This window comes from Pinus tabuliformis, chromosome 4_2 (genome assembly GCF_031772625.1).
Source record: "Pinus tabuliformis cultivar Carrire ecotype Pingquan chromosome 4_2, CPIR1, whole genome shotgun sequence".
Classification (NCBI taxonomy): Eukaryota; Viridiplantae; Streptophyta; class Pinopsida; order Pinales; family Pinaceae; genus Pinus; species Pinus tabuliformis.
The window spans coordinates 24,614,571-24,630,907 of NC_142304.1; positions in this window are offsets into that span (position 1 = coordinate 24,614,571).

Consider the following 16,337-nt stretch of genomic DNA (forward strand, 5'->3'; position numbering starts at 1 on the left):
CTTCTGTATAAAATTCTCATCCTCCCATGTGGAATCTTCAGTGGATAAGTTCTTCCACTTGATGAGATATTCTTGAAATTGATCGATTTCGTAGTTGTCGATTTCTTGTTTATGTGATTGCTTCTAGTTCCAATATGATTTTTCCTTCCTTGTCAAGTTCTGTAAATATTTTTTGAACTGGGAGCTTGTCACCTATAACCTTCTTTAAACATGAAACATGGAAAACTAGGTGCACTCGGGAAGCTGCAGGAAGCTCCAATTTGTATGCCATAGTACCAATCTGTTGCAACACCTTGTACGAACCATAATACTTTGGTGATAATTTATTATCCTTCCTAGCTTGCTTGAGGGACATTTGTTTATATGGATGTAGCCGTAGGAATACCCAGTCACCTACATCAAAACTTCTTTCGTTGCGATGTTGATCCCCCTGTTGTTTCATTCTATTATGTGCCAACATGAGGTTATCCTTTAAGAGTTGGAGAACTTGTTGTTGATGCCCGATGTGATGTTCCACTGCTTGAACCTTAGAATTTTCTCTTAAATATGATGTGATGGATGATGGATGATATCCATAAAGTGTCATAAATGGGGCCATTTTTGCTACAGTATGGAAGGAAGTATTATACCACCATTCAGCCATAGGCAACCATTTGACCCATTGTGTCTATTTATCAAATACAAAGCAACGAAGATATCCTTATAAACATTCGTTTACTATCTCAGTTTTCCCATCAGATTGAGGATGATAAGATGAGCTATGAGCTAACTGAGTACCGAGACAAGAAAATAATTCTGTCCAAAAATTTCCAGGGAAAATGGGATCTCTATTGCTTACAATAATCTTTGGGTTTCCATGTAGCTTTTGAATTGTTTCCATAAATGCAGTAGAAACTGTATTGGCTTTAAATGGATGTGATAATGCACAAAAATGTGCATATTTGGTAAGTTTGTCAACTACCACCATGATGACACTCTTTCCTTCGGACTTGGGTAAACTTGTGATAAAATCCATTGAAACCTCCTCCCAGCATTGGCTTGGAAAGGATAAAGGTTGTAATAGACTTGGGGTCTTAATTGTTTCAACTTTATTTCGTTGGCAAACAAAACATTCTGCCACAAACTTTTGAATATCCGATTTAAGGCCATCCCAAAAAAATTCCTTCTTAACCCTGTGGTAAGTTTTTAAAAATCCTAAGTGCCCTCCTAAGGGAGAAGTGGCAATTCCATAAGAATCTTTTGTTTTATTTGGGAATTCTTACATAGGTATAAGCGATCTTTGTACCATAACGAATCATTTTTCCATCTAAATGTATCAGATGTACTGTGATCTTGTTGTAAATGAATGCCCACACTTCTTCGTCATTGTTCCATTCATCCCTTGCTTCGTTTATCCAATCTGGTTGGATAATAGAAATGGCGCACAACAATGCTTCCACATCCTCATCCTTTCTTAAGAGTGCATCTGCCACAACATTTTTCTTCCCTTTTTTGTAGATGATTTCAAAGTCATAACCCAACATCTTTGTGAGCCATTTTTGTTGCTCTTCAGAGGATAATATTTGTTCTAAAAAGTATTTAAGACTATCATGATTCGTTTTTACCTTGAAGTGTCTTCCCATTAGGTAGGGTTGCCATTTCTTAAGTGCATGTAGTATTGCCAACATTTCCTTTTCATAAATAGCTTTGTTTAAATATTTTCCTTTGATTGGACGACTTTCAAAAGAAATAGGTCTTTCATCTTACATTAAAACAACATCAATTCCATTTCTTGAAGCATCACATTCCACAATAAAGGTTTTTGTGAATTCTGGCATAGCTAAGACCGGTGCTTGGCATATTGCCTCTTTAAGATGTTCAAAGGCCTTTGTTGCTTCTGGAGTCCATGAAAATGCATATTTCTTCAATAATGTCGTTAGAGGTGCTTCTATTGTCCCATAATTCTTAACAAACTTGCAATAATACCCTGTCAACCTGAGAAATCCTCGCAGATCCTTTATGGATGTGGGGATTTTCCATTCCTTAATGGCTTTAATTTTTCTAGGGTCTACCTTAACACCTTCATGAGATACAATATGACCTAGATATTCCACCTCTTGTACTCCAAAGAAACATTTGGCGCATTTTGCATATAATTGTTTCTCCTTCAATAGTTTGAGCACCCTCTCAACATGTTCAATATGATCCTTCCAAGACTTGTTGTAGATTAGTATATCATCAAAAAATACTAACACAAATTTTCTAAGGAAGGGTTTGAAAATGGAATTCATCAAATCTTGAAATGTAGAAGGTGCATTGGTAAGGCCAAAAGGCATGACCGAAAATTCATAATGACCCTCATGATTTCTAAATGTTGTTTTCAGAATGTCTCCAGTCTTCATTCTGATTTGATGATATCCTGAACAAAGATTCAATTTGGTGAAGTAAATTGATCCATGCAATTCATCCAATAATTCATCAATGACAAGAATGGGAAATTTATCTTTAATAGTGAGCTTGTTGATCTCCCTATAGTTTGGACACATGCGGCATGATCCATCCTTCTTGCGCACCAATACTATTGGAGTAGAGAAATAACTTTGACTAGGTTGAATTATACCAGCCTCTAGCATTTCTTCAACCATACATTCTATTTCACTCTTTTGGGCATAGGGATATCTGTATGGCCTGATGTTTGGAGGAACACTTCCTAGAATCAAATGAATAGCATGATCATGATCATGAATAGGTGGGAGGCCTTTGGCAGTCTCAAATACCTTGGAATGATTGTCCAAGGCTTTTTGGAGATATGGAGAAATAGATGATTTCGATGTGGGAACCTCTAGCGAACATAATTGTGCAAATACACCTTGTTGTTCCTTCTTTAGAAGCTTTGTCATACCATTAGAGCTGATTATCTTTCCCAGTTTCCCTGCAATACCCCTTAATTCAACTTCCTTTCCTTCCGCACAAAATTCCATGAAAAGTTCTTGAAAATTAAAAGCTATTGTACCCAAGGATTGTAGCCATTGGACTCCTAGTACAACATCAACACCACCCATTGGAATGGAAAGAATTGGGCTATTCAATACATATTCTCCCATGGATAACTTGATATTATGGCACTTTCCAAAGCAATTTATGTTTCCTCCACTTGCAACCATCACTTGACACTCTGGTGCTGGATATAGGAAGCAATTAAATTCCTTGGCTATCTTATAATTAATAAAATTATCAGTACTTCCAGAATCAATCAACACTATTACCTTTTTCTTCTTGATATGTCCTTCTATCTTGATAGTTTGAGGAGTGGTAATTCCAGCCAATGCATTATAATATATGGTCGGATTCATTTCTTCTTTATCTAGCATTTTTTCCTCGAGTATATCCTCTTCTTTTGACATTTCTTGTTCCTTTTCTTCCTCCTCTTCACAATCTATGTAGAATAATTTCTTCTCAACACACTTATGACCTTTAGTGTATTTGTTATCACAACTATAACAAAGCCCTTTTGCTCTTTTTTCTTCCAATTTTTGTGGTGTCAACCTTGTAGGTTGTGAAAGGCTAGGGGCAACAACACTTCCATCTTTATAGTTGTGAGTGGTAGGCCTCCTGGTTGCCATAATTTTTCTTTCCACTTTTTTGCTAACCTGAATGCCTTCTCTAATGAATCAGGTTGCCAAAGGCGAACCTCATGTTGGATATTATCCTTTAAAGTCCCTATGAACACATCAATCATATGCTCCTTTGGAATATCTTTTACCCTTATGTTCAATTTTTCGAAGTCCTCAATGTGCTTCGTCATTGAACCCTTTTGTTTGAGATTTATCAATTGGCTAAAAAAGGTGTTGCTTTTTGTATCCTCATAATGTGCTATCATTTCTTTCGTAAAAATTGCCCAAGTGACAATTTGTTTACTAGAGCAAAGCCATCGATACCATACAAACTGATTTGGTTCCAAATATAAAGTTGCAATACATACCTTTTGTGTGTTTTGTACATTATGGAGATCGAAAAATTGCTCCATCTGTAGTATCCACGTTCCAGGATCCTTGCCATCAAACTTCCTCATATCGATTTTTGGAAGATGGTGGGTCTTCAATCCAGCATTAGAGTCTATGAAATCATGATTAACATTTCTTTTGTTCTCATCATGAGTTTCCTTTATTACCCTTTCACCATTAGTAACCATTTCTTGTAGCAACTTATTCAAATTTATCTTCAATTCTTCCATATTAGTGTCCATTCCATTCATCTTAGTGTCCATGCCATCCATCTTAACTTGCATGCCATTCATATTAGCTTCCACGCCATTCATATTGGCTTAAATTACCTTTTGTGAGAGTGAAATTTGTTGTACTTGTTCTTGTAATTCTGATATATCATGTTGCATTTCTTCCTCTTCTTCGCAAGTCACGCTAGAGCTTTCAGGTTCCTTACTAGATATTTCCATTTTCTTTCTTTAACGAATCAATTAATGCCAATAATTCTTCACTATTCCCTTTGAATTCCTTCAAACTAATTTTTCAAACCAATCTTATGCAAAATTTAAAAAAAACTACACAACTTTTTTTCACTTTGTAAGAGCTCCATATTGAATTTGTTGTATCTTTGTAACTCCAAATCTCGAATATCTGAAATTGTGTCCTACAGTAGCACTTTGAGTCATCTTTCTAACCCCGCAAGTCTGATCAATATTGGATTCTCCAAGGAAGCGTTATGCCAAATATCTCATGGTGACCTGATTATAGACTAGTTTAGTAGAGCGAACTTGTACGAAGTGCCACGTGTCATTGTTTCGACCTTAGTACCTGAAACAGATATACAAAAAACTTCAGGTTGTCCTCTTTCTAAAACTTCTTACGAATTTCAATCTATTGCTCAGAACAAAAGTTATGATAAGTTTCCCTAGGTCACCTGTTTGGAATGTAATTCGGGAGTTTGCAAAAATCCTAACTTCCTTAGATCATATCTCTGAAAATATAGTGGGACAAACTCTTAAATTTGGACCCGAAGTTCAAAATGATTTCTGTTCAAATGGTTTTTTTTTTAGCTTTTGAAATGTTGCAGAAAAAACATTATAGTGAAAATTCCATGATGCTTACTTGGAGCAGCGAAACCCTAGAATCCAAAGCTCTGATACCAAATGTTAGGAAACCGGCTCACAAAAAGATAGAAAAGATAGATCAACGCCTTAGAATTCAGCCTCTTCGAGGGGGAAAACTCCTTTACATTACACAATGAACAATTCTTGGATGATACAAATAACTAAACCTCCTTTCTATATATAGGAGTCTAAGAGGTCACAATATAATCAAGCCGACATAACAATGGTAACATAAGGGCACAACAATAACAATAGTGGGTTTCTATGGGGCACACTATTAACAATATGGGGACAATAGGGGCACAATAATAAAAATAAGGGATACAATGACAATAGTAATGGTGGAATCACTAGTATTATAGGGACCTAACATAAATGCAGTTCCAAGACCTCTAAATTTGTCTTCCTTATGATTCATCCTTAGGTCAAGAAGAAGATTGTGGCCATATCCAAAACCTCCAAACATGGTTCCTTCGCATGGAAGCAACATATGGACAAGGTCGTGGAGAAGTATAGGACATCTTTACCTCACCCACATAGGTTTCCCTGCACTATTAGGTCAAGCACTCCATCGATCTGACCTCGGGCGCGCCACTACCCAACAAACAAATCTACCGATGCTCTATTCTGGAGAACGATGTTGTTGCGGAAAGGACACATCAAGCCAAGTTCATCACCCTGTGGGAGACCTATTGTGTTGGTACAGAAGAAATACGACACCTAGAGACTTTGTATTGACTATTGAGCACTGAATAAGATTATTTTCCATAATAGGTATCCAATCCCACATATTGATGACCTTCTGGACTAGCTTAAGGGGGCCAAATATTTCAGCAAGATTGATTTGAAGTTTTATTATCACCAGGAGCTAATCAAACCCTCCGATGTGTCGAAGACTGACTTCAAATCCAAGGAGGGCCTTTTGAAATGGTTGTTCATGCCTTTCGGGTTGATGAATTCCCCAAAAACTTTCATGAGGCTAATGGATGACATCTTCAGACCTTCACCAACTCATTTGTGGTAGTGTATTTGTAGGACATCATGATCTTCAACAAGATTTGGGAAGAGCACCCACACCATATTTGGCAGGTCCTCCAAACCCTACGAAAACTCAATTTGTGTGCCAATTTGGAGAAATGCACTTTTGGTATGATCCAGGTTCAATATCTGGGGTACATCATTGATGAACGGGGTGTGCATGTGGACCCAACCATGATACAAGTTATTTGTGATTGTACATCCCCAACCACTCTAGCAAAGCTATGCAACTTTCTGGGCCTTTCCAATTTCTACAGCAGATTCATGTTAGGTTTCTCTCATGTCACTTGGCCTTTGAGTCAAGTCACCAAGGGTAGAGTGAAAGAAAATTTCTTTTGGTCTGAATCCCAACATCAGGTATTTGTCGAGTTGAAGCATCGCCTCTACTCTGCACCAATGCTCACATTACTAAACCTGCAACAATTATTTTAAATTGAGATAGATGGCTATGACTATGCTATCAGGTCAGTTCTTACTCAGCAGGGGTATCCAGTAGCATACCATAGTGAGACACTTTTAGACACAGTCCGAAAGTATCCCACCTATGACAAAGAAATGTATTCCATTATGCAAGCCTACTGACAATGGAATCATTACATTATGGGGAAATAAACGTAATCCACATAGACCACTCACCCCTGTAGTTCATACAAACACAAGGGAAGTTGTAGAACGATCGCCATTAGAAATTGTCCACATGTCTGCAACAATTCCATTTGAACATCAAGTACAAGAAGGCCAACACTAATAATTTTTCATATTGTCTCATCTGACTACTGGTTATGGCGTTGACCAGTGCGCTCGAATCTTGTGGACACGAGACTTCGGGGCAATCACATCTTTACAAGAGCAATCTAGAATTTGACAACACATACCAGATGCTCCCAGATGACAAGGAAGTTCCATATTTTCACCTCCAGAGCACACTCTTATGCCACTTGGGACACCTTTGTGTTCCTTCAAGTGAGTGTGCCAAAATGATTTGGGAGGTGCACTACAGTCGGGTCATTGGAAATTTCAGAGTAGAAAAGACAGTGGCAGTGTTGTAGAAGTATTTTCATTGGCCGAATCTTCGATAGGATGTTGGGAAGTACATAGATCTTGCATTTCCTATGCCATTTCCAAACCGACGAACAAGAAGCAAAGCTTATATACCCCTCTCCCTACTCCTAGTAGACCTTGGGAATCCATCTCCATGGATTACATGTCAGGCCTTCCTTCTCCTAAGCATGGAAATTCCTGCATTTTCTTGGTCATCGACAGATTCTCTAAGATGACCATTTTGACGGCCTGCAAGAAGAGTATCAGAGCATAAGCCACTGCTAATCTCTTCTTTGAACGAGTGTGGGTACACTTTGAGATCCTACAATCCATTATCCTATATTGAGAAAGTATGTTCCTGAGTACATTTTAGTCAAGCCTTTGGTCGATGTTGGAAACAAAGCTCACTAATTCCACAACCTTCCACCCCCAAACTGATGGCCAAACAGAGGTCATCAGCAGGATGATCTTGCACATTTTGTGCATGTACAAGTCAAAGCATACATACACATGGGATGAAATCCTCCCCTATGTCTAACACAACTACAATGATCTCCATAGCTCAACTGGAAAAATCCCCTTTCAGGTGGGATTATGATTCCAACCACTATGTCCCATTGATGTTGTCATACCATTTGCAGCTACTCAGGAAGATTCGACTCATGTCCAATCTGAAGCTGACAGGGCTAAAAACTTCATTCAGTGCATTCAGCACATCCCCCAGTAGGTCTATGACATATTATATAGAGTGAATGCTAAGTATTATCAATGTCGTGATCCGCATCGGGTGCCACACAAGTTCCAGGTGGGTGACAAAATTTGGTTACATTTGCAGAATGAGCGCCTCGTTTGGCCCCACTGCAAGCTTCGTCGGATGCAATATGGGTTGTACACCATCACCAAGGTTGTAGGGGATAATATCTTCGAGCTTATAATTCCACCATTCCTTGGCTTGGACCCAATATTTAATGTGGACTGAATGCAAGCATACTTTCGGCCATTATTGGACACATCCGACGTGGCTGAGCAACTGACACCAACATAGCTCAACCTGAGTTGCATTTAACAGACCACAACTAACAAGATCATAGAAAAAAAGATCAATAACACTTGCTAGCAGATGATCCATCTATATCGAGTTGTCAAAGTATACCAACTCCTTCACCAGGGCAAGTGGTTCACCAAGGACTAGGTTTAACAAAAAATTTCTCACCTCAGGGAGGCTCTGCACGCAATGGAAGCCATTGCTTCCTAAGGGTGTAGGTATGATCCAGGTGGATATTGGTGACAACCTACCTATTCCTCCTATACCTCCAGTTGGTTTCATCAGTTTCCTTGGTTAGAGCATCATTTACTATTTTTAGCAGTTTTTCGGGTTTTGATATTTAAGAGTTGCTTTGACCCCCCTAGGTAGTGTTTTTTTTATGTCTACAATAGGCCCATAGCCATTGGCAAGGGCTTATCGCAAATCATGTAGTACTTGGATAAATATTTCCAACGAGGTATCATAGGTGCCAAATGAAGATCATATGACCAAGTTACGACCTCGGGAAGTTGGTTGCCTAACTAACCCCAACGGGGCCCACAAACTCTTGGCATTTCATCTCCTGGGGTTAGGGTTTTGGTTGTTTATGGTTTTCCTTCGTTGTTCAATAATAAAAATGCCATTGATCATCATTGTAACAGAGTTCAGAGGCATGTATTTGCCACATCTCTTCTCAGAGATAAGCTACCATCACTTGAGATAGTTTATTTCCATTCTGCTTGTAAGCATCATTCAACTCTTTGATATTAATGAAATGAAGATTTATTTCTGTTGTGTCTCTGTGTTTATGTTTATAGATGTATTCTGTTGTGTTCCTGCATAATTTCGGATCAAGGAATTTTTTCAATTGACTAAATTACTAGTTGAAATCAAGGCCTAACTATCATGTATATCTTCTATTGTCTTTATCTAGTAAGTGAAGATTTTTTTTTAACCTACTTGCTTTTAGAAAATTCCACTTAGGATGACAAAGATATGTTTAAACATGATTTTTCTAAATTATTATAGGTATGGGCATGCTATTTTGTTGATTCTATTATGCACAGGGTTATTGGTTGCATCTTTATGGGAAATGCCTTTGAACCATTTAGCTACATAGGATAGAAATTGGGATAAAGTCTCGTATTGGTTACAAACTTGAAAATGTGTTGCATACTAAAATGCCTTGATATTTAACATAGAATTGAATTCTATAATGCTAAGATCGAAATGGAAGTTATTTGGGGTCCAATTCATAACTTCATGATTGTTGGAAGTGCTTCGAAGATAGGTACTACAACGGAGATCTACAAGTACAAAATCGATTTGCATGCATTTTTCATTCCAAATATGGAATTCTTATCTCTAAATCAATTGCTTCTTTGAATATGATGACATTTCAATGAGGGTACATTGGCTTTTTAGCTTACATATGAAATGTGTTTCCATTGCCTTCTCTAAGCGGTCATCCTTGCATAAAAGACATATTCAATGCCTTCTAAAAGTTTAATAAAGGTTTTACTGTTAAAAATTGGAATACTACTAGTCTGACATTGAATGCTTTTGGAGGTATCCACTTTATTAAAGACTACTCAAGTGAAAATTTTTAATGGGAATACAAGTGATTTATCTAAAATAGACTACATAAGTCTTGCATACTCTTGGTAAGGCTTACGTGGAGGAGGTATGTAGTGGAAATATTAGTACATGGTGGTGATTTTTTCTATTAGACCTAGTCTTGCAACAGGGCATCATTGAAGTACTTCTCAAAACTGCAACAAGATTATGAACTCAAACTTAGAAGTTAGACCTGTGAACTCGAAATTAGAAGTTAGACCTGCTAAATCAATGTCATTCAAATCCAATCTAAACTAAGGAATCACTGAAGTGGTTCACTATTTTTTGAAGCCAATGAGGTTTGGAATTTAAAAATTATACTCGAAACATGCAAGATGTCTATTGAACAATGTTTGTATGATTTTATAGGTCCTTTGAAGATGGATGGTAGTGAGTGCCCATGCCCACGAGGTTTCCATTCACGATTCTCCCAACAAACTAGCATTGCATGCAATCATTTTTCTTTGTTTTTTCTATTTGTTTATTTAGTTGCATGCACAAGTGGATAAATAATATGGTGGAACACCTGACTTCATCACTCTATAATCCCAACAAGACAAGGTCAACAAACCCACAAGATAATATTGTAATAGAATACAAATGAAAATGGATTATCAGAGTCTAGCTATCTCAACCAAGGCCCAACCAAGGCTACAAATCTTTCATGAGGAACAACTTCCATTAGCAAGAATTGTGAGACTGTATCTGATATAGGTTTAATGGGAACCAACAACATGGAAGCCTTTTATTTTTCTCATTTCCCTAAGCGTAAATTGTTTTCTAGTCTAATGATGATTGGGTAAATATTTTCTTCCTATGAATGGTTTGTTTGTTCCATAGCCAAAAATAATTTCTTCGAGGAAAATTATGACAACTAAAAGAAGTTACGATTATTGAATGTGTCTAAAATTGGTATCCTTTAAACTCTTTACTAAATAGAAAAAATCGAATTCGTATTAACTTAAGAAAGTTCAAATGATTCACCATGAATGGTTGTCAAAGTTTTTTGTGTTACTTTTTGACCCACAGAAGAAGATTGCCAACGAACCCATAGAAGAAGATTGCAACTCCGTTTGCAAGTTTTAAAACCAATGGCTTACAATTTTTTGCTCAATAGTTGCTTCCACATTATCAATTTGTTCCATGTCACTTTGTGCTAATTCAGTGCTCGTGCTAGATTAAATTTGTACTAGAAAATATTTGCACCATAATTTTTAGCGCGGTTGGATTATGCCCAACAATTGCTTCCACATTATCAATTTGTTCAATGTCACTTTTGTGCTAATTCAGTGCTTGTGCTTGATTAACTTTATACTAGAAAATATATGCACCAATATTTTCTACACCATAAGTTTTAGTGCATTTGGATTGAACTACACTAGAGATGGTGTTGCATTTATGCAAATTTTACACTTATGTTATTTCAATCTACACTTTTGCAAAATTGCATTCAACACTAAAAATTTTCATTACATTTTTAACACTCTCCTGTAATGGAAAATCAGTCAGCTCCTTCATGCCTAACAATTCTTTGAACTTTTGAAATTTTTCCTTCCTTAGGGTTCATTGAAGATATGTCCTAACTAATTTACAATTTTTATAAACTTATAATTGAATTTGGCCTTTCACTTACACGAAAGCTAACATTATTCACGAGTTGAATTGATTATTGGTTGTTGCATAATACTTTTGTTTCTTTCTCTCACATAACTCAAATATCTCCTAGGATTCTCCTTGGCATGTTGCATTAAATATCTTTTTATACTTTGTGTTTGTTGAAGATGATGCTAGTTTGTTAGCTTTTGTTGGGGGATACAAGTTGTATTGTTGGATCAATTTTTTGGCAGACAAATTGTCTGCATGACCTATTTCCTTCTTGCAGTAGAAAGAAGATATCGCAAAAAAGTGAAATTCATGAGATCTTTCTTTTTTCCTCAATGTGGGTGTGGAAAGTTTTCTTACATAGCTCCACAAATTGTGTCATGCAACTTTTGATTAAAAACCCATAGTCCTTTTCCTTGTTCTTTCTCGGCAGGTTCTTCTGACACTATTGTGGCTCTTGTTGCATTAATGATGCATATCAAATTAACTTCAAATGAATAGAGTTTAATATCATAGTGGTTGATTTTGTTTTTAAAATATTGATTAAATAATTTGATTTTTATTTTTATTAAATTGTTTTTAGTTTTTTTAATTATATAATGTATTTAGGATTTCAAATTAATTTAAAGTACACAAAATATTTTTGAAAAAAATAAAAGATAAGCCACAAAGTAATGCCCCATTAAAATTTAAGCTCAAGTTATTTTGGCTTTCAATTAGTTTCATCACTCCTACATAAATTTCATTTATTTGTTAAATGTTTTATAAATACCCTAAATCCATCTTAACTCCGGATCTATTAAGCACCAAGAGGGATCAAATATCTCAAGGTGCAAACCTTTCCTTAGTTTTTCACTAAAAATAGATATTTCCCCTTGAGAGATTTGTTCCCTCTCGGCACTTGATAAATATGGAGTTAAGATGGATCTCGGTTGATTTAATTATTAATAATAAAAATTATTATTATAATTATTATTTTTTTAATGTAATTTGATAGAGTCAAAATGTTTACATAACAAGGCATGCCAACTCTAAGTGTTAGGTCAATTAGTTGAGTCCCCGTCATTAAAGCGACTTGTTTATTGAGAGGTCACAAGTTCAATTCTCTTGACACTGTCGGTGTTAGGCTCCATGGTTGAGTTGGAAGGAAGTGATCCCTTCAAGTGGATTTGTCTAATACAAATATTATATGGACGTAGTAGTCAAAAGAAAAAGAAAAATAAAAATGCATTACAACATCTCTTCCATACTGAGCTAAAGAGCACCTCTTCGCGCAAACATATTTAATTACTTGATTATTTTCAAATATATCTATATATATATATATATATATATATATATATATATATATATATATATATATATATATATATATATTTTTTTTTTTTTTTTTTTCAAAACTTCAATTTGTGATTGGTTTGAAAACATATTTGGGACTAATTATTGGTGTTTTTTGACCATCAAAATTTTTACCATTTTTGTTGAAATTTGACGATACAATTGTTCGCAAATTTGTGTATTTTTGTTGTTTAAAATATGTTTTTGAATGCATAAATGAATTCAATGTCCTTGAAAACCCTTGGGGCACTTGAAATTTGTAGATCATAGAGCTCAAACGTGTCAATCCAAGAAATCCCCACTGAATTTCAGAACAAAATGACTATAGAATACTGTCAAAAAGGTCAAAAATATCTAGAAGTTAGACTATGCTCTAATTATCCCTTGGTGGAAGGGTATATTTTTCTATATTTATCAAAATTTTAATGTAATTTGAAAAAAGAAAAGAAAAATATCCAATTGGTTGAAAAAGTTGTAAGTATTATTTTCTTTTACATTTTAGTGGGGGCTCCTTACAAAAAAAAAAAATAGTTTAGAGTAAGCAGCACTTACAAATTAAATAATTCGAAGTAGGCATCGCTTAAAGAGTAACTAACATAGATCCATCTTAGCTTTGGATCTACGAAGTGATGAGAGGGATCAAATCTCTTTTCACTCTAAAAGAGGTTTGCATATCAAGAGATTTGGTTCCTCTTGGTGCTTGGTAGATCCAGAGCTAAGATGGATCTATACTAGATTAATATCCCCCTTTAAGTAGGTTATATTCCACATGAATACCATGGGCTATTTTTATTTTTTTATTAGTATTATTATTTATCTTTTACTTTTTATTTTATTTTGATCGAGTTAAAATGTTTACATTACATTAATCTTTTTATTTAATTTTATATTTTATATTTTTATTTAATTTGACTTAATACAAATGTTAAACATTACATTACAACATCTCTAACATACTGGGTTGGAGAGTGCCTCTCGGTGCAATTAATTGAGGAGGAAACACTTACAAAGCAATTAATTTGGAGGGGGACTACTTATAATGAAATTAATTTAGAGAATGAATTTCTTACAGTCTATCACCCTAGGCACAACTTACAACTTAAAAATTGTGATCATTCATATGTGTATAACTACTAATTGAAGTAGGCATTGCTTACAATCTATCACTCTCAGTATAACTTGTAACTTTAAATTCTAGATTATTCATATGTCCATTACCACCACCTCTCCATGTCAATTCCCACTATACAATTACTATTCTTCCATGATCCAGGTGGATATTGGTGGCCACCCACCAATTCCACTTGGACCCCCACCGTTGCTTCTTTCAGTTTTTCAATTTCCTTAATTGTAGCACAGTTTACTATTTTTAGTAGTTTTTCGAGTCCTAAACTTCCGTATCTGTTTTGAGGCCCTAAATGATGTTTTTTTGGAAATCTACTGCTAGCGATTTTATTTCTTAAAATGTCCTTATTGTCGTAGTCCTCGAAGATATCTTTCCAATGGGTTATCATGCACATCAAAAAGAGATAATATGACCAAGTGGCGACCCCGAGAAGTTGGTTGTCCAACTCACCCCAATGGGGCCCATAAAATCTTGTTGTGACATCTCCTCGAGTTAGGTTTTTGGTTGTTTAGGGTTTTCTCTTATTTTTCAACAATAAAAAGGCCCTTCAACCTCATTGTAAGGAGTTGAGAGGCGTGTAGCCACCACATCTCTTCTCAGAGACAAGCTACCATAGCCTGAGCTAGTTTATTTCCATTTCTATTTGTAAGCATATTTCAGTATTCTCCATTAATGAAATGAAGTGTTATTTCTGTTGTATCTCTGTATTTGTGTTTATTTCTATAGTTTATTGCATTCTTGTTTAAATATGGATCAGTGGTATTAGAGCGGTCTGCTCTTTCTCTATTTTTCCTTGCATGCCCCCAATGAGGTCGGATATAAGGAATTAGGGCTTGAACTAGACGAACCTTTGCAAGACTAGTATCGCAAATCTTGACGGCCTCCCATGGCAGATGAAAAGAAAGATGAGGGGGTAGGAGATCCTATCAAAATCTTGCTCGAAGAGGCCCTCAAGCGAAAAAGTAACGCGATGATGGACAACTTTGCCCAAATCCTTCAGCGGCTACCTGGGGGCGACACATCTACTTCCAGCAGCTACTCTAGAAGTGCCACACCCTTTAAGGTACAATTTAACTTTGACATTCCCATATTTGAGGGTCATATAGATGCAAACATTGTAGATAAATGGTTAAATCTACTAGAAGGGTATTTTTTTGTTCATGATTTTTCCAACCGAGAAAAGATTACTTTCGCTCTTCTCAAAGCCAGCCCCTGCGTCAAGGACTGGTGGGAAACCTACTGCGAGCAGAAGGATGAAAGTATGGCCTCATTGTTTTCAGCTGCACCCACTTGGAATTCATTCCAGGCTGCCATCAAGGAGCAGTACTACCCTGTCGGAGGCTATGAGGATCAATACATAAAGTGGACCACGCTGCGGCAGGGAAGGGACCAAGACGTTATGGAGTTCACCAATATTTTTCACACCCTTTGCACAAAGTTGGGTATCAAGGATTCAGAGCAGAATTTGGTACTCAAATACTGTGGCTCCCTACACAGGTATATCCAGGATGAAATAGAATTCCTGAACATCTCCTCGCTCGGCACAACATACTGATATGTCATCAAGATCGAGCAAAATTTTAAACAAAAGAAGCAAGACTTTGGATATGCGAATTTGAAGCAGGGGAAAGGTGCCCCCAAACCACAGAACAAAGGACAAAGCCAAGGCGGGGTGGCCCAGGACAACCCGCCAAAGCCACAAGTAAAGAACAGCACCATGAAGCTGAAAAAGGACACGGGAAATTGGTGGGAGTTCCATAAGAGCTCCACTCACAACACAAGTGAGTTTCAGGCCAAGAAGTCACTAGTGGCCAAGCTAAAGGCTTTAGAATCAGATGCATGTTTTGACTTTGAGTCAAAACTTGACAAAGGGAATGACAAAGGGAAGCAAATTATCGATGTGGAGCCCAACGCCACCGTTGCCACCACAAAGATCCAAAAGGAGGAGCTCGAAGATCCAGAGGAGAAGGAGTGCCTCTTCCACTCCTAGATGTGGGTAAAGGGTTCCTCACTACAATTCATTGTCGACGGTGGGAGCCAAAAGAACCTCATTTTGGCATAGGTCGTGAAGCATTTGGGCTTACCAACCATAGCACATCCACAACTGTACACCATCGGGTGGCTTCACCAAGGATGAGATCTTCGCATGAGCCAGCAGTGTCGCCTTCCATACAACATCAAGCCCTTCATGGATGAGGTATTGTGTGACATTGCTCCCCTTGATGTTTGTGATGTATTATTAGGCCTACCATACTTGTGGAAGTGACATGTTGTGTATGAATCAAGGCCTCGTTTTGTTATTGCTACTTTGGGAAATAAGTTGTACAGGATACCGGAGGTAGCACCACCTACTGCCATCTCTTTTGTTATTGCAAATCAATGCAGTAAGCTCATTTACAAAATAGGGAAATTTGTTTTCCTAATGATACACCCTCAAGGAAAGAAGAAGAGAGTGGCCACGACCT